We start from the raw sequence: 25,344 nt of genomic DNA on the forward strand, positions 1-25,344 counted from the left end.
AGATCTCTGTGAGTTCAAGGCCAGCCTGGTCTACATGGTGAGTTCCAGGACAGCTTCTTAAGAAACATTCTTTAGTGGTCTTTGTATGCATCTCCATATTCTTACTCCACTTCTCTTTCTCATTACTCATTTTGAATTCCATATTTCATGTGACAGTTATTCACACGTATCTGGTGACTGGTTGATTATTCATTTTCAAGAGTGAAACACTAAAACTGAAAACTGAGCATGGTCAATGTAGTTCTAGTAGACATGATGCCTAGTACAAGAGGACAGACTTCTCCTGGGTGTCTCTTTTGCACTTACTAAACTTTCTATTAAAGTTCAGCATCATGGTGAATGTACTCCTTTGACTCCAGCACCCAGATTAAGAATCCGAATATTATCAGTAGTCAAGCTTAGTGTAAAAATACTACCCAAAGTACTCAGCAGAACTCTCCAGAACCATGAATCAATTCTTATGTCAGCTGTTGGTGAGCAGGATAGAATCACCATGACTGGGACAAAGCCAGCTGTGCTGTGTTCCCACCAGCTGAGGCTGGGGTGGGGAGGGGGACTGTACAGCAACAAGTCCAGGCAATCACTTCAAACGCTTTTCAAATAAAAGTGCTTCAGTGAGGAATTATGAGTCATGCACATCACTCTGAAATTTAGTTTTTTATTTGTTACTGTTTTCTGTGAACCCTTTTCTGCATATATGTGGGCAATACAGTCCTCTAAACTTCTAATTAGTATTCCTTCTTTATTTCTATTTTTTTCTGTTTTTATTAAGACAAATAATGATACATTAAATATCTCATATGCATTTCTTTAAGCATGTCTAGGGATATACTTGGAGTATGTTCCTCATTTAGATTCTACCAAATAGTTGTTAGTATTAACTTAGACAATAATGTGTAGGGCCTTGGGAGGAAATTTCTTAATTTCTCTATGACTTGATTTACACATTAATATAGTGAGAAGTAGCAGCATAAACTGCATAATGTCTGTGACAAATAATGAATACTTGTACACCTATAGCATTTAGATCAGCACCTGAAGCACAGAGCAACTATAATTTTCTGAGTGATTATGATTACTATTGCTATTAATCCTTATATCCCTAGAATATAGTACTAGGCCTATGCATATATACACGGTCAACTTGGCCAGGCTGGAAACATTTCCCAGAATACCAATGCTCTGTCAGAACCAAGTTAAAGTTGAGCAAAAGATAACTTCACACAAAGTCTAGGAGACAGGAGGGAAAACAACAACCACCACACTTGCAAGGTTGTGGTAAATCAGACACAGTAAGAGACAGACACAGGCTGCCTGGGGATCTTGTCTGGTCTCTGCAGTCCCACTGAGCATATAGCTCGTTTCCTGTTGACCAATAGTAACTCCCAGATGCAATGGCAATAGATTTCTGTACTGTCTCCACCTGCTCTCCCTTGGGGTTCCTCTCAGCAGCGGGATCCAACCTTACTTTCCAAATTCTGGCCCGAGTTGTCCACCTGCACCAGAAACAGCTTCAACAGGGCTGGTTGGCAACTTTGCCTGGTTCTCCAACTCCCTCTTTTGGACTTCTCCGGTTCCCCCAACTCTGTGAGACCGAGGCCTAGAATAAATCTCCTGCACTATAATATGCATTGATTCTGTTGTCCTGACTGAAATCGAATGATGTAATACCTTTACCTTTGATGATTTTCTAATTGAGCTAGTCATTTTTATAATCTGTCCTCCCTCCCTCTCTCCCTTTCTCTGTCCCTGTGCTAAAATTTTCATTCACTAACTTGCCAGCCTCATCTACATTGTAAGTTCCAGGCCAGCTGGGGCTACAGGGAAACTGTCTCAAAAAAAAAAAAAAAAAAAAAAACTTTTTTATAAAATTTTATTAAAAAAAAGGAGCTCTTCTTTTTGTTTTTTGGGTTAAAAAAAAAAAAACCTAAAAAAATTTTAGGTATCTTGTGATTTAGCAAGTTTTTCCTGAGTGGTTAATCCCTTATTCCCTGTTTTTGTTTATGTGTTTTGATCAAAAGAAGGAGCTCTTGCTTATGATTTTCTGGATTAAAAAAAAAAAACCTCAAAAATATTTAGGTATCCTGTTCCCTTTAACTACCACATTTCTGATCTACTGCCTGTAATTGTTGGTCAATCATCCTAGTGTTGCATTATGTATGATATCATTCTTCCTGTGTTTTTGCGACAGGACCTCATTATGTAGCCATAGATGACCTGGTTTGCTATGTAAACCATGCTGGCCTCGAACCTGTGATCCTCCTGCCTCTGCTTCCAGAGTGGTGGGTTTACAGACATGTGTCACCACATCCAGCCATTTATTATTCTTTTTTTGGGGGGGGGAGCCTTTTTGAGATAGGGTCTCCCTGTAGCCCCAGCTGGCCTGGAACTCGCTATGTAGACCAGGCTGGCCTTGAACTCACAGAGATCCACCTGCCTCTGTCTCCCAAGTGCTGGGATTAAAGGCGTGAGCCACCACACCGGCTCATTTATTATTCTTAATGTCCAGTAACTCCCACTGACCCCTTCTTGCCTGTTGATTGGTACCTTAGATACCTTATGCTTTCTCACGATCTCCATGGTAACGCTTGGCTCTAAAATCTGGTTTAACAAACTGTTTTCTTTGCTGCAGATCTGGCACTGCTATTTTGTTCCCTCCCAGTCAGTATAGGCCAGAGCTGTTCTGGGTGATGACTGGCAGAGTGCATCTAATGATGCATGGGGAAAACAGACTTACAATATATTGCAGTACATTACTTCAAATTCAATAATTTTAGAGAAAGGTATTACAACCAGTATTAATAAATCAGAGTGGCAGAAGGCATGTACACATGTGTGTGCACTTGTTCTGTTTTATTTTGTCTCTTTTTTTTTGAGACAGGGTCACCCTGTAGCCCCAGCTGGCCTGGAACTGGCTATGTGGATCAGGCTGGCCTCAAACTCACAAAGATCCTGCCTCTGCCTTCCAAGTGCTGGGATTAAAGGCATGCGTCACCACATCAGGCTCTACTGTGTTTTTAATAACTAAATTTCTCTTTGCTTATTTCCTGTTTTAGCCTGCTTTTTCTGAGCCACACATAGCTCCCTGTTTGTTTCAGAAGCTCCAACTTGGTTTTATGGATGCGATTTCCTCCTTTACCTTTGAATCTTTGATGTCCTTACTTCAAATTTGTTCTAAATTTCTATTATTTGTTTCCCCAAAGCAAGAATTGTCCTGCTTCCTACCCTTTCCCCACAAGGCCTTGGTTTCCCCTTGAACTTTCTAACCCCATGTGCACTCTCTACCTACTAGATGCCACTAGCATGTCTCCTTCCCCAGTCAGGGGAATGGATGCTGCCTCCTGGGTAACAAAACTGCCCCCAGTTGAGAACCATTGCCCTACTGGAATCCTGCAATAGACTGGCACACATAGCTCTTAGGACCCTGGGGTTTTTGCTTGCTTTCTCCATCATAGCAGAAAAGCAGAGGGTTTTTAGCCTTGCACAGTACCAGCTCCTGGACTTACAAAGATGGTTTGACTCTGCTCACATATCATGTATGGCTTGAAGACATACAGGTCTCCCCCTGTTCCCTTAGAGAACTGCAATTCAAGGCCATTCTGCCTTCTGATTCCAGTGCCTCAGGGGCTTGTTACCACCCACTCTTTCCAGATTAAACCCAGGGCTTTATACATACTATACAAGCTCTTTCTCACTGAGCGACATCCTAGTCAGTTTACGCTTTCAATTTTTTTTTATTATCATAATTTTCTCTTCGCTTACTAGTCTACAAAGAGTTACATTTGGATTTTGGACATATTGATGGAGATCATTATTTATACATTGGCTATTTTTGTGTCTTGTCTTTTTCAAATTATCATCATTTCAAGATGGAGTTACAAAGTCACAATGAAAAAGATCTGTCACAACTATGATGGAGCTAGCTATGAGGAAGAACTTTTCTATAACATCCCATGCCATCTATACAAATGGCTTCTTATATTCCTTGAGAAACAAATGAAGATACTAGAGAATTCTGATCTTGAAGTCCTGGGTGAATCTCAAGGTTTGGAACTAATTCAACACAGCAATTGTGTTCTTTATCCAACATGCAACTAGAGCACTTAATTTCTGGGGGTGTAACAGTAACTTCTTTTGAATTTTATCTAATACCTTATAAATGAGATTTAGTATCTCTAGATTTTCCATCCCATTTCCCACTTTAAATACTGTTACACCCCCAGAAATTCAGTGCTCTAGTTGCATGTTGGATAAAGAACACAATTGCTGTGTTGAATTAGTTCCAAACCTCGAGATTCACCCAGGACTTCAAGATCCCATCTTCCAAATAATTTCATGAGTGCACACACTCATGCACAAAGGCACACATCCTGAGGACAGTGATCTTTAAGGCATGGAAACTGAATTTTAGGTAGAAATGGAAAGCATCTAAGAGCTGAGCAAACAGACAAGGCTATGTGCAGAGAACATGCCAGGACCCGGTGTACCTGTTTCTAGAGAGCTGGCATTGCTCAGGAGCATGTTAAAGAAATGCCACTCAGCATACTGTTGTCCTCCCTATGTTAGGCAGTGTGTCCTTTGGTTAGAACAAGATGAACTGAACATAGTCACTACTGTAATACTGGGCCAAAGACTGAAATACACAGGCAACTATGAATGTCCCATGTATTCATGTCCCCGTTCACTCAGCAACAATGGTCAAAAGTATAACAGGAACTACTGATTACCTACCACGTGCCCAACAATGGTCTAAGAAACTTTTATATGTAAATTGACACAATCCTCATGCTATTGAATTTCAAATGTAAGAAGAGAAACATGGTTTCGATGTAACACTGGTTATACAGACACGTAACTAAAGGGTCCAAGAGATGACTTAGGGGCTAAGAGCACTTGTGCAAGCAGGAGGATCTGAGTTCGAATCCCTAGCTCCACGTGATAAGCCAGGAGTAACCACAGCTCTGTGGAGAGTAGAGACAGGAGGACTGCTGAGGTTTGCTGGCTGTCATCCTAGCTCCTCCCAGCTCACTAAGATACTTCCTCCTTAATGGAATAAGGTGGATGACAGAGTGGGACATCTAGTGTCCTCATCCGGCCTTCATACTGTCATGCTTGGGCATGTGCACCTGTACCTACATGTGTGCACACAGCACAACACACACACACATGAAAACCAAATGTGCCCGAGGGATAGGTAAACTAGAAAGGTTGAGAGATGAGTTGGGAAGTTTCTGGAATAGTCTAGGTGACAGATGACAAAAGCAGAGGCAGCAGAAATGGGGCCAAAAGCAAAGGACAAATTAAGATGTTGTTGGTGCAGTGCTCCAGTGCGTGCTGGAGGCAATGGGAGAGGTCCTTGTTTTCCAATTTGGATGACCGTATGGATTTAGAGTATTGTTCATAAAAATGGAGAATGTAGAAGAAGTGCGGATTGGAAAGAGGAAGAAAAAGAAGCTGCTTTAGAAATGTTCAAGTGTTGACTTCAGATGTCTTCTATGCAGTTGGTTAAACAGCTTACAGTTCAGAATGGATGAAAATTTTTTTAAAGTTGGAATTCCCAATTTTTAGGCTGATGATTTTAAGATCTTTTTATAGTATCCTATATAAATAACAGGTGGAAAGAAATCATTCTACATCTTTTCATCATCATGAGATAAAAAGGCTACATTTAAAATCCCCAAGGCTGTTTCAGAAACATTATAACCCAAAGGCAGGTAGGAGAGGAGAGGCAAACTTTTTTTTAAGAGACAAGGTGTCAGTATGCATGTAGCCCTGGCTGGCCTGAAACTTGTGTAGACTAGGGTGGCCTTGAACTCTCAGAGCTCCACTTGCCTCTGCCACAATGCCCAGCTCATAAGCACTTCTTTTTTTAAGTACGTGTATGGTGCCCAGATGGTGACAGAAGAGTGTGCAATGCTTAGGTGTAACTAACTAGATTTTTGCATCTTTCATGAATTCAAGCTTTTGGAAAATTGTAAAGAAAAAAGGATGTTTTACTCAAAAGATTTTAACTCAAAATAGTGAATGACCAAGTTCTGGGCTCTTCTGCTTTTCTGCTGTCATGTGATACTGCTTTAACCTGCATCCAGGTGTATACCAGCACGCAGGAGTGAAACCCTGCTTTAGCCATGTGGGGGAGTCATGACAACCAGCGCAGCACTTTAGGTGTGATACTTAACCTTTTACTCATGGGCTTGAAGTGACTGGATAAACAGTCACTACTCCTCTGCTGTAGTCTTTAAACAAACAGGCCTTGATGGAGTAGTTTATGCTGAGCGTGAAACTAAATACTAAATGATACTGTGAGCAAAGTTACTTTTAGGTTGGTCCTAAAACCTTTAAAGAAATTCTCTCTCTCTCTCTCTCTCTCTCTCTTGACAAAAGACAAAAGAGACAAGGTCTCAGTATGCATGTAGCCCTGTAGTCCCAATGGCCTGGAACTCACTATGTAGGCCAGGCTGACCTTGAACTCACAGAGATCTGCCTGCTTCTGCCTCCCCAATGCTGGGACTAAAGGCATGTAACACTATGCCCGCCCTGCTTTAAAGAAATACTTTCTAAACCAGCATGGTGGTGCATACCTGAAATCTCAACGCTCAGGAGGTGTGGGTGAGGATTAGATCAAGGTTATCCTTGGCTACATGGTTCCAAGCCATCTAAGACTACATGAGACCCTGTCTCAAAAAACAATAAAAAAAGTGCTTTCTACTTACTCAGTTTTATTCTTCATGTCAAATTGACACTTGAAATTGGCCCCAAATCACCTGTCAACCACCCTCACTTTTCTCTGCTCAGCCTCAGGCTGTGACTATTTAAAGAAATTTGCAGGGTATCTGCCAACACCGGCATGCCAGATAAAGGAAGAAATGTGCTAAATAAAAGGCATGAAACAAGGTGACTTTTATTACCTCTGAAACTGTACAAGCTTAGGTAAAAATGCACACTTTCTTATAGCCAACATAAAGTCTATTCTTATGGTAGTTATGTGATAATATTTATGAAATTTATTTTTAAGTAAATTCCTGACCACTTCTTTTAAAGAAGTTTCGATTAAAACAAAAGAAAATGGGATGGAATGCTTCTTTCAGTGAGATGTGGCCAAGCCACATCCTCACAGAAAGGACCAATATTCCCCTCAAATCTCAGAGGGAAAATAACATGTTATTTACCAAACTCTTTTTTAACCGACTTATGAACCTCTCATTTTGTGATTTATGTAGAAATCATAAAATAATAAAACAAATTCTTGTATCTTTCACACAGAAAATTATTCATCAAGTTTGGCATTAGGAGGTGGTTTCTAAAAGGTTTTTTCTCTAGCAACAAACACATTTAGGCTAGAAATGAGAAAATCATGCACCATACACTCAGAAACAAATACTCTACCTGTGGAGTATTTTCCAACAGAAGTTGTCTGGGTAAATTCATGAGTCATCTACACATTTAAAAGAGTGTAAGTATAGGTGTCAATCAAACTCCAAGAGTGCTGCCACTTCTCATTAGCTTACCAAACTCATGTTTATACAAATTAAAATAATAAAATGCTCCAGTTGCTCACTGGTGTGTTTAATTAAGTTACAGCAGTGAGCTCCTGCAACTAGGCACTGTTAACACTCTAATATTTCATCACTAGACTCTCTGTGCCACGAACCTGGGAGCCATCGTTTCTAGTAATGGGAGTTACTAACGGGCATCATGGGAAGAATTAATTCTTTTCTAAGTCTTTTAAAAAGGTTTTTAATAATATGAGCAGCACTCGGCATTCTAGGTGTTATTAACACCAATCCTGGCTCACGAGGAAATATGAAGAACTGCTACTATAAATTTCAAACCAATCCAGAGGCAGAAAGGTCTATGAAAATGCTATGAATTATGAGCTAAGGTCGCCACCCACATCAGTCCTATGCTCACAGTGAGAAGGGGGAGTGGAGAGTGAAAAGCACGGAGCCTGTCTCAAAGAAGGAAGCTTGAAAAATGATCAAGAAAATAACATGGAACAGAAATGGAGATTCTGAAAAAATGAGTACAAATATTACCTTCACACCTGTAATTCTAATATGAATGAAAAGAGGCAACCAACTGAGAGGTAATCAGCTTAAATGTCTATATAACAGACATGGTTAGTATCCATAGAATACATATGTTGAAAAAGCTAACCAGGAGTGGGGGGTGTTAGGGTAAGAAGGACTTGTGTGGATTTAATTGTATATTAAATTGCTCTCTGAAATAGATGTGCTAAATGAAAACCTCACAACCACAGAGAGTTCTTTTTGCTCTATATGTTCACTAAATTTGGCCTTAAAAGAGACAATTGAATTCTTGTCTGAGTGTCATGAAAACAGTGTCTCCTGGCATAAACTTTTTAAAAAATTGCCGAGCATGGTGTTGCATGCCTTTAATCCCAGTACTCTGTGAGTTTAAGGCCAGCCTGGTCCACATAGTGAGTTCTAGGCCAGCTGGGGCTACAGGGAGACCCTGTCTCAAAAAGACCAAAAAAAAAAAATTTATATTTACTTATTTATGTGTCTGTGGCTGTATGTGGATGTATATGTATGCCATGGTGACCATGTGGAGGTCAGAGGACAACTTTCAGTAGTCAGGTCTCTCCTTCTATCATGTAGGTCCTGGGGATCGAACTCAGGTTGTCAGGTTTGGTGGCAAGTGCCTTTGCTGCCCAGCCATCTTGTTGGGGCTGGTCCAGGTTTTAATTTGCATTTTCCTGATTACAAGTGTGACTGCTTTTTTTGAGTTAAAAAAAAAAATTTTTTTTTATTTTATGTGTATGAGTGTGCAATGCCCACAGAGGTCAGAAGGGGGCATCATCAGATTCCCCTGGAACTGGAGTTACGGATAGTTGTTAGCTGCCATGTGGGTGCTGGGAATCGAACTCGGGGTCCACTGTAAGAGCAGTCAGTGCTCTTAACTGCTGAGCCATCTCTCCAGCCCTTTTCTTGAGTTATTAAGGCTTGTTCTTCTGTAACACCTTCTTCAATTCTATGTCCATATTCCTATCAGGTATTTGCTCTTGGAATTACTCATACTTCAAGAGTTGGACAAAAAATATTCTGGGGCTGAGGAGATGGCTCAGTGGGTAAAGCATTTCCGTGCATTCGAACCTGAGTTTGAATTGCCAGGACCTATGTAAAGTCAGGCAGGTCTGTAATCCTAATGACCCTACAATGAGATAGGAAGCAGAGACAGGAGGATTCCCAGAATCTTGCCATAGTGAACAGTAAGGGCTTCTCTCAAACAACAAACGTGGGAATCAGCACCAGAAGTCGTCCTTTGACCTCCACATGTGTGCTGTGTCCCATGCATGCCCCCCTCCCATACATCACACATAGAAACAAGTAAACAAATTCTGGATGGACCTTTGGTTAATATGTGGGCTTCAGAGCAGTTTTTGCTGGTCCGTGGCTTGCCTTCTCATTTTGTTTTCTTTTGGTTTTTACTTAGCAAGCCTTTTCACCCTCTTAAATGAAATCAAACTTATGGAATCTTTCTCATATTATGGCCCATTTCTGCGATTCATTTAAGAAATTCTTTCTGAATTCAAAGCCAGAGGCTTTTTAATTTAAAAAACCCAAGTCTCATTTCTGCTGAGGATGAAACAAGATCAAGTTCAACTAGCAGGGAACAAAATTATGATAATAACTATGTGGAGTACTGAATGCACAAACATTAACCGCCTGCTGTGTACACATATCAATGACAATGAATTCTATTGTGCTGTTTACCTTTCTTGGAGGTCATGATCTTGGCTTTTCAGGTGAGTGTCCTGAAGCTAGAGGAACAAAGCAGAGTGGCTCAGGCCACGCCTCCTGCCAGAGTTCTATTGGAGGGTTAAAGACCATGATTTCTCCTTTTTAAGAATGTGTGATGGGCACACATGCCTTTAATCCCAGCACTTGGGAGGCAGAGGCAGGTGGATCTCTGTGAGTTTGAGGCCAGCCTAGTCTACCTAGTGAGTTCCAGGACAGCTGGGGGTACAGGGAGACCCTGTCTCAAAAAGACAAACAAACAAACAAACAAATCCAAAACACAATTTTAGCTGGACATGGCTCAGGTTCCTGCACTCTGGAGGCAGAGGAAGACGTACCTCTGTGAGATCAAGGCTAGCCTGGTCTTCATAGTGTGTTCCGGGTCAGCTGGGACTACAGGGAGACCCTGTGTCAAAACAACTCAAAAACTAAACCATCAAACCAAACCAAAAAGAATACACCTTTAAAAAAAAAAAATTTAAAAGCCAATATGAGCTGGGCATGGTGGTACATGCCCATAATTCTAGCACTCAGGAGCTGGGGGCAGATTGAGCTACATAGCAAGTGTGAGGGCAGCCTGGACTACATAGAAAAAAAACCAAAATGAAACAAACAAAAAAAAACCCACAAAAAAAACAAACCAAACCAAAACCAAAACAAAAAAACAAAACAAACCCCAATCCCCCAAAATGCAAAAAAACACTATCACTAAAAACCCTCAAATATTTGTTAGGTGATTACAGGTTGTCATTAACGATATATTTAAATCAAGTTAGTTATACATTTATTTTAACCAATATCATCCAAAATAAACATTCTTTTTTTTTAAAAAAAATTATTTATTATTTTTATTTTATGTGTATGCATGTATTACCTGCATGTAGGTAAGTGCACCTGTGTCATGCAATGCCCGTGTAAGTCAGAAGAGGGCATTGGGTCTCCAGGAACTAGAGTTATGGACAGTAGTTACGGCCTTGTGATTGCTGGGAATTGAACCTGGATCCTCTGCAAGAAGAGCCAATGCTCTTAACCACTATCTCTCCAGTCCCTTTAATTTCCACTTAAATATTAAATTATAAACTTATCTTTCTTTCATCTATACCTGAAAGAAACTGCTGAGCAACTTAAAGTGAATTCACTTATAAGAGAGGGTGAGGAACCACACACTTTGGTTGGTAGAGAGGTGCAGTAACTGCTGTGTGCGGGAGCACCACCTGCCCTTTGTGGCATCCAGCCTTTGCTTAGACATCTAATCATCCAAACATACCAGCTTGGGTATTTAGGGACCACTGTCTTGAGTGTGCTGGTGCACGCTTCTCCAGCCTAGCCCTTCCTACACTGCAGAACAACTGTCTGCAGACCCGCTGTCAAGCCCTAACCAGCTCAGCAACAGAGTCAGTTTGTAAAGCCAGCATCTTATGCTGTGATGAGCACATACTAGCCATCAAGGCATCACAGACTTTATTAAGATGTAATCTTATAATTTTATTCTCTTGTGATTTACCTACATGTGAAATTAATATCATTAGTTTTTTTAAAAAAAATCAATGGATCATTTAATCTGATCCAGAAGTTAGTCTGCTGAGCATCCTTATTACTGATAAATCTTCTAGGAAAGGATTACTATTCAGGACATAAATGTTATCCTTAGAAAAATACCTGATGAACTGCTGTAGTGAGATGCTTAGGGAGGGCAAGATGATTTCACATCCATCTAAAATAACCTTATTATTCTCTCCACCCATTTGCAGCAACCCCTAACCGGTAAGGGGTACATCTACCCACCTCCAAAATCAGAGTGCCCAACCCTCTATACAAGCACCACAATATGGCACAGCTGATCTGCTCAGTGAGATGCTATTAAGTGACTCATGGGCAGACAGTGTATCCAGCATGGACACATCCTGGACAAAGAGACAGTTCTCATTCTAGATAGCCCATCTCAAGATTCTGTCACACAACTCAAGACTGGGCACTTTTAAAAAACTTCAGACCACAGTTACCTGAGAGAAAATAAAGTTGCAGAAGGTAATACTGAATGAAGGGGAGTTATAATAGGTTTTCAGAAAATATTCTATGTATGACCCACTACAGACTCTCTGGCTTGTTAGCATCCTCATCTCCCCGTTTTTTGCTGACCACCCCCCCAAAACAAACAAAGACCACAACAAAACAAGAACAAAAAAATCAAACACATAAGAATTAAAGGAAAAAACATGCTTCTTTTAATGCAATATCAATGAAGTTCTTGAATGATGATTCTTATCAGAGTCCCTAGCATCAGTCTATGGAACACCTCACTGCTACTCTGGGGGCTGCCTGTGACAAACACTGATGTTATGTGTTCCAATAATGTAACAAGATTTAACTTATGACATACCCCACTATTAACTAAACATATTATTATTCCTCTATCTCATCTACCCTCTGAGGATTTTTTGAAGCTCTATTCTGATTTGAATAGACTGTAAACCAGAAAAGCAAAGAGTTCAGGTTGGGGCCACATGTCCGAGTCACGGGAGTTCTTTCTTATCCCACTGTCCCATTCCATTACTGTATTTTAATTTAGTTGAATGCAGAAAGCTGAGACGACAATAATACTCAAGAAGACTTCCGCATGCAGATAATAACATCAGCACTGCGAGCACACTTCATCAAATCAAGGCATACGATATACCTCCAAGTGTCAGCAATGAAACAGTCACGCAATTACTTCTGACTCATTCTCCACATTTCCCCTCTCTCAATGGAATGCCAGATCTTCACAAGGTGTTCATTTCCTGTCTCACCCAGCAACCACCTTCTGCAATTTTATTGTGTTGCTCTCTCCTGCCTGCATTTCCATGGGGATTCCTCATTTTAAAACATTCCTTGCTCTCACTCCTGAACAGGACCTACTCAGCAGTGCTGCCTAGGCCTTGGATTACAACAAGTGCAGGAGAGAATAGCCTGCCATGGTCCTAAGGGACTCCATGAAATAATGACTGTCCTGGCCAGAGCATCTAGAGTTAAAACTGCTGGCCGCAGTGTCGAGTGTCAGATTACCTAATAGCATTTGCAAAAACCGAACAGTCCTTTTACTCTCCTAACTCAATTCTGAAAAATACTTATTGAATATCTATACAATATGAGGCTCTCTGCAAGGCATCAAAGTAATTTAATACCTAGTAAAAAATATTTCAGACAAGAATAAAACGAATAAAGCCAGGCACGGTGGTACAAACTGTAATCCCAGCACTTACAGAGATGGAGATAGTGATTTTGAGGCTGGCCTGGGATATACAGTAAGATCCTGTCTTCGAAAAAGAAAAGAAAAGAAAAGAAAAGAAAAGAAAAGAAAAGAAAAGAAAAGAAAAGAAAAGAAAAGAAAAGAGATTAATACACCAGTTGTATAACTGAGCTGGGTTGTTGCTAAAATCCAGTAAGAGACCACATGAAGTGTTTCGCTTCTGAGATGTATAAGGAAAGAGAGCTGTTCCCTGGGCAACAAAAGAGAGCACCCTAAATGATGGAATTTGAGAAGTATGTTCCAGACAGGAAGGTACTGCCACAATTCTGACCCTAGGTGTGGCTAGAAGGCACACAGGGCAGCATGGATGGCGGGCACCAAGGCAAGAAGTAATAGATATTTGGAAAACAACCAATTGTTCAGTTTGATTGAAAAAAGTTATGAACTCAGAGAAAACTGGGGATGAGAGGGAAAAAGCAGAGAGCCAGCTGGGAACTATTTAGTTTGAGCACATTTTATATTCTTTTTAAGAACGAACGTTTCAACAGTCACTAACTGAGGGCCTCTGTGACACTCACACTTGCCGGACTCCTTACTGAGCCATAGGCAGTAAACTTCCTTCTTGTTTGGAGAATCAAGCCTTCGCTAGTTTTTAGCCCTACACTCTGGGCAATTCCAATAGTCCCCCTGTCTTATATGGCTAGTTAAAAGATGGTGTGCCTCACGGCACCATGACAAAAGGAAATCCAGTACTTTGCCACTGGGTTCCATTTTTAATTTTCCTTAACCTTTTCTAATGGCCAGCCCTCAGATTAATAAAAACTTACACAGTTGCGTGGAATTGTTATTGCAAACTCAATTAGTAGTAAACATTTAAAAGCACAGTCTGTATGCTAATCACTGCGCCTAACGCCATCCTCCTAATGGCCTGGTGGGGCAGTGGCACAGGTGATATACCATGAGAACCAAGGCTCAGAGAGGAGAATACTTCCAGTTACGTGGTGGGAAGAGACGCCAGCATGATTCCAAAGCCCTAAATACTGGGAATTTAAAAAAAAAAAAAACGAAGAAATCTCACAAGTCTAAGTAATTTGGGCTAAGAAAAGAAGGCATATTTACACTGTATCTTTCAGAGGAAAAACAAAGTTAACCAAACGGTCAATATAACTTAAATAATTCATTTCCAGTGAAAATTTAAAATATTGACTCTGCTTAGCACACAGATTTGTGTCATGACATTACCCACAAAAGAACAGACTCTGAATCAGGAAAAGGAGCTGCTGACACAGATCCCTTCTGAGAACAATGCTTTCTCCCACCTCTGAGATGCCTGCACTTTGAACCAACAAGCCCATCTTCTGGCTCTGCTGGTCAGTGAGCCACAGCGAAGTGAACACTCTTGAGCTTACTGCATGCCCTCACTTCAGTTTTCAACTCATCTCTCCATCTGTGAAATGAAGGGCCTGCATCAGATGAAAGAATAACATTCTGCCTGGATACTTTTTATCTTTATTTCCTCTCCATGGGCTAATTATAACAGTTAAACTAATTAGCTAATTATAACAGTTAAACTACAGACAAATTGTCACAGAGATTTCTTCACTTCAGTAAAATTTCTGTAATTGCATGGATAACTGGAAAGGACTAACCCTTTGGTAGCCACCCTGAAAAAGAAGAAACCAAAGCTTCTGGTTCACCCTTCTACTGCCTCACATCATGATAGGTTTGAGGTCTCCATCTACTGAGTTCCCTAAATGGCAGCATCCAAGAAACAACCTTCAGTGCATCAAAATGGAGGCTGTTAAGAAACATTATAACTGGCATGTAACTTGTGTGGAAACACCCACTGTAGAACAGCTGACAACTAAAGCCATGGCACTTAAGCCTAAGCGCTGAATGAAAGCTCCCACTCCTGGAAAGGAGTCATCAGAGGTCATGGGATGCCATGAAAGCAAAACGATGCTAATTAGGTGAAAATAACAATTATTTTTGACTACTCTGCATTAAAATAGTTTGATTAACATGTTACCTGTCAACTTGACAGAATCTAGAATCACCTGGGAAACAGGCCTCTGAACCTACCTGTCTCTGGATCACATTAACTGAGGTGGGAAGACCCCCTTCTGTGTGGCGCCACTCTCTGGCTAGGATCTTGGCCTGAGGAGCAGCATGAATTCATTTGTTTCCTAACTGTGGATCCAAAGTGACCAGCTGCTTCAAGCTACTGCTGCCTTGATTTCCCTGCCACAAACTGTGAGCCAAAACAAACCCTTTTTCCCTTAAGAAACCTTTGTCAGAGTATCTTATTACAAAAAGAGACTAAGACAATAAACAGAAGCTGGGAGTTTCTATAGAAAGGAATCTATAAATCTTAATATAAGATGCTGTCAACAGGTCAGTATGCTTGAGATAGTAATAACATAAATGAGGAAGAAATTCAACAGTCCAGAAACAAAAGCTCTGGAATTGTCATTTACGTTTTCAATATGAAGTCCCAGGTGCCTTCCATACTTATACAAATTAAGTTACTCTAACTGATTCAACAAGATGACATCAGAAAAACAACTCTCAGTCATTTTAATCATTCATTCAACAATTCAATATTGGCAGGCTAAGAGGTAGGCAGAATGAACAGAGACAAAGGATAAGTGCTCACTGCTACTCTGCAGATTTCTGAGTCCCTTCTCACCCAGCAAAACACAACTTACTTCTGTTGAAAGAAGTTCCCTTAACCTCCATGTCTGCCTAGGGCATTGCAAGAAACAAACCCTCAAGACTTGGGGATCCGTTTGATCACCTCCTTAATATATATAAAGGTCTATGTCTTCCATCTGCATGGGGGGTCAAAAAAGGTGGTAGACCATGAATTAACAAAAGAGATCACTCCACCTTCATGAGAATCAGTTGACGGGAAAGGACTAGGCTCTTGGCTCAGTTTTACCTGTTTGGACAAACCACACTTTCTCTGCACTTAGAAATCCCATCTCTAAAAGAAATCAGAATCAATCAGATAAAAAAAGAATTCCTAGAGCCAGGCGTGGTGGTACATGCCTTTAATTCCAGCACTTGGGAGGCAGAGGCAGATCTCTGTGAGTTCAAGGTCAGCCTGGTTTACATAGTGAGTTCCAGGACAGCTGGGGCTACAGGGAGACCCTGCCTCAAAAAGACAAAAAAAAAAAAAAAAAAAAAAAAAAAAAAAAAAAGAATTCCTGGGGTTTTGGTCATAAGCTCCCTCATAGGAATGAAATTAAGTACAAAAAAAATTAAGGAAATGGGGATAACAGTATTCACATTTCCCTAGGTTCTAATAATTCTACCACACACAAAAAAAGGTGCCCATTGTTTAGGAATCTGAAAAGTCCTGCTGTAGATGCTTCAGGAATTACACCACCTTGTTTTCTCCATCTGAGAATAAAACACAAACAACAATAAGAAACCTGAAAATGAAAAAATCCTTCAGACATCTTGGGAGGGCCTGAGAAGCCATCCGCTCTGGCTAGATAGGTCCTAGCTCAGTCAGTGATTATTTCAGTGTTTATTCCAAAGGTCTGATATGTTCGCCACCAGACAACCTAAGTAGCAAAATAATGATGACTAATCAATTTCATTAAAAAAAGTCACTTCAAAAACCTGCGTTTTTGTCTTCATTGAAGGAAGTTGAGAGAGACACTGCAGCTGGACCCTCAAGACAGTCCTTCATGTTTTATGGCCTCTGTCTCATAGTGACATGTAACAAAGATTTCAGAATTTCTCTTTACAGTGTGCAGGTGCACAAGTAATGTTTTAAGTGAGGTGTGGCTCCAGACCCATGTTTCTAATAGAGCAGACAAAGGAAAGAAGCAAGAGTTTTTCCCTTCCCAAAAAACTGGATAGTTTTGAACTCTACTGTCTCATGAGCCAAGAGCCAGTTGAAGCAGGTAATCAGAAAGAGCAGTGGCTGAGAATTCCTAGGCCTCTAGTACATTAAGTATAATTTGTCCAATGAGTCATTCAATTCCTATTTTCCATCTCCCATGAAGGCCTGATTCCATTTAATACCCTGGAAAAGCTCATACCAAAATTGAAAACTCAGGAGGAAAGAAACCATGTCTAATCAGTGATCCAGGCTAGAATAACTATCAACTGACAGGCTGATTCAATGAAGAAGTATAATCAATAAATGCATTTCAACTTATATATTTATTTCTACATCTATGGTATTCCAAAAAGAATTTGAAGAATTTTCTAAGACTTCATAAAACCAGCTTAAACATTTAATAGTTCATAAAAAATCTCAAACATCGTCAGTCCTGAAATGCATAATGAAATGATGTAATACTGGGGTAAATATTATTAAGCACAATATGAAATGCTATTAATTATAAGATGAACTTCATCTTTAGCCTCATATTAAAATGTCAAAAATGTATACAATTCAGCAACAAAACACACTGTGTTTCAGCAATTCCTGTGGTTCTCCTGGCTGCCAAAGCAAAAACTGTTAACACAATCAGCTAAAATCTAGCTGGCCTTCCCAGACTGCTTAAACTGTCCATATGTATGCTGCTCTTTCACAAATTAAATTATACAGCTGATCTGAAGAAAGACTATTTGCATTCCAAGGGGCAGCCCTCCTTCAAGCTCCCAAAGTGATTTCCTGTATAACTTACATTTTAACTTGCTAAAAATCTGCAAGGACATTTATTTTTAATAATATGAACTCTAAAGAGGATTGCAAGGTAGAGGAAGGCCATTCTTCAGAAAACCATAAGGTAGGGCCAGTGAGATGGCTCAACAGATATAGATGTTTACTGTTAAGCCTGAGGACCTGTGTTTGATCCCTGGGACCCTGAAGGAGAGAGAAGACTCCCACAAGTTGTCCTCTATCTCTCCCTGAACACTGTGGCACACAAGCATCTATACACACACAGACACACACACACACACACACACACACAAAAAAAAACCACAAACCAATATCTGGTCATGGTAGTCTCTCTTGCTTAAAATCATCCCTTATAAGTAATGTTTTTTTATCACTAAGCAAACCAAATGATGTCAGTGAGAATGGTAAAGGGGATTACTCTAAGGGCCTGCTCCTCTAGAGAAACATTTTTTTTTAAAAAAAAATCAAGCAAGAATTGTCAAAATCAACCTTGTCAAAACTCTGGAAAATAGTCAAAGGTTGACATCAGTCAACTGAACAGTAAATTGAGAAAAAGGAAACGCAACACCGGGAGGAAAGCCCTGCAGCATTCTGCCGGCCCCGGCCCTCCCTCCTCCAGCCCTGCAGTGGGACAGTGGCCTGCATTCCCAGCAGTGGGGCTTTTGTTCTCAGGGGAGCAGAGCAAATCTCACTCTAAAACACTTGATTATTCTGACTTGTTTGGGGGCTACCTGAAGGACTAATACCCTAGTCAGAATCCAGTGCTGAAAAGCAGCTAATATTGGTCAAGTTGAAGCAAACAAATAGTGCACAACCACTTAGGAAAAAAGTCAGGGAAAGTTTCTTTGAAAAATTAAGGCATCTGAAAGTGAAAGTGTGTGAGTACACTGGGGACTTGAAGACAACATTGTGTGTGGGCACTTAATATAAAAAAGATATGATCTGTGAAACAACATAAAGGTTTCCTACATCCCAGGCTAGACTCCATAGGTAGCCGAGGGTGACTTTGAGCTTCTGATCCTCTTACTTGCACCTTCCAAGCAAGGGTCTCAAAATGAAAACAAAAACACAAAACCAATACCCAAATTCCCAAATAGGTTCAAAGTGAAAACTAGAAAAGAAGAGGGCCAGAGAGATGGCTCAGCAGGTAAAGCCATCTGCCATCAAACCTGATGATCTGAGTTCAATTCCTGGGACCCACAGCATGGAAAAAAGAGAACCAAAACCCTCAAGTTGTCTTATGACCTCCATATGTACACCATGATGTGCATACATGCCCACACTTCCCCACCCACACAAATAAATAAATGTAATTTTTTAAAAAAATATTTTATGGGGCTGAGAGATGGCTCAGCAGTTAAGAACACTGGTTACTCTTGCAGAAGGCCCAGGTTCAAAGTCCAGTGCTCACATGGCAGCTAACAACTGTCCATAACTCCAGTTCCAGGGGATCCAACAGCCTCTTCTGTCCTCCGCAGGCATTGCACAACACAGGTGCACTTACCTTCAAGCAGGCAATACACTCATACACATATTATTCTTTATTTTATGTGTATGAGTGTATTGCCTGCTTGGAGGTAGAGCACCCGTGTTGTGCAATGCCTGTGGAAGTCAGAAGAGGGTGTCCGATCCTATGGAACTGGAGTTACAGATGGTTGGTACTGGGAATTAAACGCAGGTCCTCTGCAAGGGCAGCAAGTGCTAAGGTAGTTACATTAGTAACAGAAGAAAAACATTGCTCGTTAGGTAAAAAAAATTGGAAAAAAAATTATGTGCTGAAAAAAGGGTCAATCTATCAAGGAACATATACAGTGTACTTAGCAGTCCAAAATATATGAAGCAAACATTGACAGAATCAAGGGGAGATAAAGACATTCTTAATAACAAAAGTTTGAGAACTCAAAACTCTACTTTCAATAATGTAAGAACACGTAGAAAGAAGACAAATAAGCAGTGGAGGAGCTGATGACACTCTAAACCCATGAGCTTGAAAGACACAGACTACATCCAACAGCATACCCGTTCTCCCCAGAAGATGTGAAACAGTCTCTAGAACAGCTCACAAAACAAGTCTTAATTAGAACAATATCAATGAAATCACAAAAAATAACTCCTCTGTCACAATAGAATAAAATCAGAAATGGAAGGAAAACCTGACAATTTAGAAATACATAAAATCAAATGGCATTCTCTTAATCAATGGATCAATGAAGAAATCACAAGAGAAATCAGAAAATACATTGAGATGAATGAAAACAAAAACACAGGACACAAAAATGTATGATTTAGAAATTTGTGTCAACACTGGCATAATATAACTTTATATATTTAAAAAAAGGAAAGAAAAAACAAACAAAACAAAACAAAACAAAACCCCAAAAGCCTGGTAGAGTGAAAGAAATATTGAAGAAAGAAAGGAGATAAAGTACATAAAAACAATAGACCAATGAAACTAAGATGGTTTTTTTTTTTTGTTTTTTGCTATTTCCCTGTAGCCCCAGCTGTCCTGAAACTCGATATGTAGACCAGGCTGGCCTTGAACTCACAGAGATCAGCCTGCCTCTGCTGGGACTTTTAAAAGACTGACTAGCGGGGTGTGGTGGCACACGCCTTTAATCCCAGCACTCGGAAGGCAGAGGCAGGGGGATCTCTGTGAGTTCAAGGCCAGCCTGGTCTACATATCGAGTTTCAGGACAGCTGGGGCTACAGGGAAATAGCAAAAAAAAAAAAAAAAAAAAAAAAAAAAAAAAAAAAGACTGACTAAATTAACAAACTTCAAACTATGAAAACAATGCTGATAACGAAAATCAGATACAAAAAGGGGCATCATTACAGACCTTACAGAAATAAAAATAGTAAGAAAATAACATGAACAACTGTATACAACAAATCAGGTAACTAGATGACATGGATAAGTACCTAGAAACACACAAACTAAGCTGATAAATATAGAGAAAATTGGTACAGATGCCAACAAGCAAAGATCTCGTCAAAACAAAAGTCCAAAGCAGATAGCACCACTGGTGAACTGAAGAAAGTATTTAAGAAAAGATTAACAGGAACCCTTAAAGTGTTCAAAAAAATTGAGTGAAGAACAGTAACTTTCTCATTTTAGGATGTCAGGCCAGTATTATACTGATGCTAAAGCCAGACGAACACATTGCAAGTAGAAAACGACAGCCTAATATCTCACAAATACAGGTATAAAAACTGTCAACAAAATACTAGCAAACTGAATCTTATAGCATGTTAAAAGGATTACAGGCCATGACAAAGAGGGACTTTTCTCAGGAATGCAAGGGTGGCTCAGTATACAAAAATGAATCAGTGCTACACAGCACATTAACAGAAGAAAGCAATGAAACCATTTGATCATCCCAATTTTTAAACAGAGAGCATCTGATAAAACTCAACGTTGTTTCATGATAGAAACACTTAGAAAACAAGGAACAGAAAGGAACTTCCTGAGCACGATTAAGGACACTTATGAAAAAGCATTAGACTCAATGGGAGAAGACTAGTACTTCTTCCTTCAAAGAAGAAAAGACAAAGATGCATGCTTTCATCACTGTTACTCAACACTGTGCTCGAAGTTCTGGCCAGACAATTAGGTAAGGAAAACAAGACAAGACAAAACAAAAACCAAAGCATATAAACCAGAAAGAATTGAAACCTTTTCTATTCAAAAGCAACTTGAACCAATGTACAGAAAATCCAACAGTCTGTGAGAGAACTGAAGTTACAGTAAGATACACAGGAATACATTTAACCAAGGAGGTACAAAAATCTGTATATTGAAAATATAAAACATTGCCAAGAGGAATTGAAGAAAACCTAAATAAGTAGAAAGACAGCCTCTTACCATCATCAATTACCAATGAGACGGCAATATTTACTAGTAAGATGGCAATGCTATCTAAGTTATCTATGATTCAATTTAATCCCTATCAGAATCATAGTGGCTTTTTTCAAATAGAAATGGAAAAGCTGATCTTTAATTCATATGGAATTGCCAAGGACCCTGAAGAGCCAAAACAATATTGGAAAAGAACAAATTTGAAGTACTTACCATTCAAAAATGCAAACATTATTATGGTACTGGCATAAAAGCAGACATATAGACCTGGAATACAAACAGAGTCTAGAAATAATCCATGACTAATTGAGTTTTTGCAACAAGGATGCCAAAGCCAACAAGGGAGAAAGAATAGTCTCTTCAACACACTGCAAATGAAAAAGTAGGAACAAATAGCTAAATGCAAGACCGAAAACTGTTAAGACTAGTATAAGAAAACGTAAGGGTGAATCTTGGCTTTGGATTTAGCAATGGAATTTAGGGGACACCAAAAACACCACAAACAACAACAGAAAAGGAAAAATGAGCTTTATTAAAATTAAGTACTTTTATGCATCACAGCACCATGAAGGCTGTAAAACAACTATTTTAAAGGCTTTCTCTTTACTCTGTTGATGGGAAATTCTTGCCCTAGCATTACAGGGATGGTTAAACATGCAACACTGGACACTAGACAGATGGGATTAAGAGCAGATTATCAGGCACATGCATACATATGAGGAAGACGACAGCATCTGTGCTTTGTGTAGTGGCTGCATTTGGGAAAAAGAGTGAACAGTATGTTATGAGTGTTAGAAACAACTTCAATCTAACTGTTAGGAGGTGGAGCCTTTAAGAGATGTTGAATAAAGATATTGCAAAAGGGCCTGACAGACAGAATCTGACTCCTTTCTACACCTTCCATCCCTCCTATTAAATGAGAATACAGCACTGCTCCTTTCTGGAGAATGTAATAACAGAGATCATTTTGGCCACAGAACACCAAACCTTGATTTTTAGCTTCTCCATCTGAGAGCCATGAAGAATAAATTCCTTCTTTATGAATTTCCCAGTGTCTGAGGTTCTCCCTCACCTTTGGCTATAACAGCAAAAAAGACCAGGCATGGTCTGCTTAGACAGAGACTTCACAGTATCAAAAGTCAGAGGTGACCCCAGGTAACTGAAAAGGGGCCCATAGGAAGCTTTCCTGCTCTCTCTATATGCCAAGGCATATAATATTGACTTTAATTTGGGGCTTTAAACTCTAACAACAACCCACAAAATTAGAGAAAAATATTTGCAAATCACTACTTGATAAGTCTAATATCCAGACTAATTAAAGAAATCCTGTGACAAAAAGACAACCCGATTAGAAAATGTGCAAAAGAATGACTAAATATTTCACCAAAGAAGACATATGAATGGTTAATAAGCACGAGGAAAAAAACAAAACAAAACAAAACAAAACAAAACAAAAAAAACGCAAGAAAGAAAACACCACTCTTCAACAAGGAAATGCAAATTGCAACCAGAGAGGGACAGCACTCTTTATATGGGAATGGTGCAGCTGCTGTGGAAAACCATTCGGGGCTTCCTCTAAAAGTTCAACATAGAACTGCCATGTGACTCAGCAGCTTTACTGGTAGGTGAAAAGAATTGAGAATGGGCATTCAAACAACTGTGTGTAAATATTCACAGCAACACTGTTCACAAGAGCCACAGGTAGAAATAACCCAGATCTCCATCCAGAGATGAAGACACAAAATGTGGTATACACACTTAATGGAAAATTATTGGACCATAAAAATGAATGAAGTACCGATTACGCTACAACACAGACACATATTGAAAACATTATGCTAACCAAAGAAGCCAGGAAGAAAACGGTCACATATTGTATGGTTCCATTTATATAAAATGTCCAGACACGGAGAATCCATAAAGACAGAAACAGATTGGTGGTTGCCTGGGGCTGAGAAGGGGCGGGGGGTTAGGGAGTAACTGCTTAATGGGTGTGGGGTTCTCTGGGGTTTTAGAACTACAGAGGTGTTGGCTGTACAACACTGAAAATGCACTAATTATCACTGAACTTACACTTAAGAGCTTGAAGTATGTTATGTGAATTTCACACTGATTTTTTTAAAACAGAAGACAAGAAAACACGCCATGCTCCCTTTGCAAACATATACAGCACAGGCTCTCATTCAATTTCTTATGTTTCTGAAACTGAAAATACTTAGGCTCAAATCAATCACACTGGAAGAGGCACTGACCTGGATGAATAAATGCTTTCTAGCTGAGAGCCATTGCTCTTCCAGAAAAACAGTGACCCTCGATAGCTGAGAGGGACTGACTCCTACCCCTTTCTGTGGATGCCCAAATCTATGCTTCTCAAGTTCCTTATATGAATGGCATGGTATCTAAATACAGTCTATGTATGTTTCAAATCATTTCTAAGCTACTACATGCCTACTACCACATGACTCAGCGACTTCACTGGTAGGCACATATCCAAAAGAACTGAAAACGGGTACTCAAACACCTGTGCATAAACAGTCACAGCATCACTATGGAAGTGTTGGTTAAACAGCTGTTATACTATACTATTTAGGGTGTGATTATACATGTTCAAAACAGACACAATTTCCCTCCAATATTTGTAATCTAATGTTGGTTGAATTCACAGACACAGAATTCACAGGTATGGGTGGAACACATGGATACCAAGTGCTGACTACATAGGCTAAGATCTGCTGGTGCCTTCTCTGCACACCCAGTGTAAACTGTCTGCAGTTTCCTCAATGTACTAGGGAACATTTCACCTCTTCATGTCTTGAAAACAAGATCTTAATCTAGAACAGTGGTTCTCAACAACAATTACACATTAGAACCCCTTATGAAGTTTTTAAAAATTACCTCATATCTGAGTCCTATCAATGGAATCAGGATCTCTGGGGAGGGGTCAGGAGTTTGGGTTTTTTAAAATATTTTATTTATTATTTTTATGTGTATGTGTGTATTGCCTGCATGTAGGTAAGTGCACCCATGTCGTGCAATGCCCGCGGAGGACAAAAGAGGCTGTCAGATCCCCTGGGACTGGAGTTATGGGCAGTTGTTAGCTGCCATGTGGGTGCTGGGATTCAAACCCAGGTCTTCTGCAAGAACAGCCAGTGTTCTTAACTGCTGAGCCATCGCTACAGCCCAAGTTCAGTTTTTGTTTAAAAAAAATTTGTTATTTTTATTTTATATGTATGAGTGTTTTGCCTATGTATGTAAGTGCACCCGTGGTGCAGAGGTCAGAAGAGGGTGTCAGATCCCCTGGAACTAGACTTACAGACAGTTGTTAGTCACAATGTGGGTGCTGGCAATCAAACCCAGATCCTCTGCAAGAGCAGCCAGTGCTTTTAACCACTGAGGTATCTCTCCAGCCCCTGGAGCATAGTTTTTAAGGCTCTCCAGATGACTAATGTGAAGTCAGAGGTAAGAATCATTGCCTGAATAGTCTATATCCTCATTCCTTTAGTTAAACTCACTAATGCTTCCTCTCTGCTTTCTGCTCTTCCTCCTTCCCTTCTTCTTTTCCAGTCTCCACCTCCCAAGTGCTGGAATTGTTGTCCACACGCTAGGTTTAGTATGGTGTTTTCTAAACCTCAACTATTTGTGCTGCAAAGCAGTATTTAGTATCAAGTTGTCTGTAAGCGCTCCTTGCCCCTTAATACTTGTATATTATTTGTCATGTTGCTTTTCTCATTCCTCATCCTGGCTATTCTGTCTGGCTTTTATGTTTCTAGGGCTGTATGCATTGTTTTGTTTTTTTTTTTCAAGGATCAGAACTTCTTTGCCCCACTGCACAGTAGTCCATCTGATTCCAGTG

The 25,344-nt window shown here is 39.9% G+C and overlaps 1 protein-coding gene across 3 annotated transcripts in view; it reads right to left on the reverse strand.

Annotated features, from left to right (window-relative positions):
• Uvrag (UV radiation resistance associated) overlaps positions 1–25,344 on the reverse strand; it is a 330,970-nt gene that overhangs the window by 87,125 nt on the left and 218,501 nt on the right. The window lies entirely within an intron of this gene.

The sequence above is a fragment of the Nannospalax galili genome, unplaced genomic scaffold, assembly GCF_000622305.1.
Source record: "Nannospalax galili isolate Female #2095 unplaced genomic scaffold, S.galili_v1.0 scaffold278, whole genome shotgun sequence".
Classification (NCBI taxonomy): Eukaryota; Metazoa; Chordata; class Mammalia; order Rodentia; family Spalacidae; genus Nannospalax; species Nannospalax galili.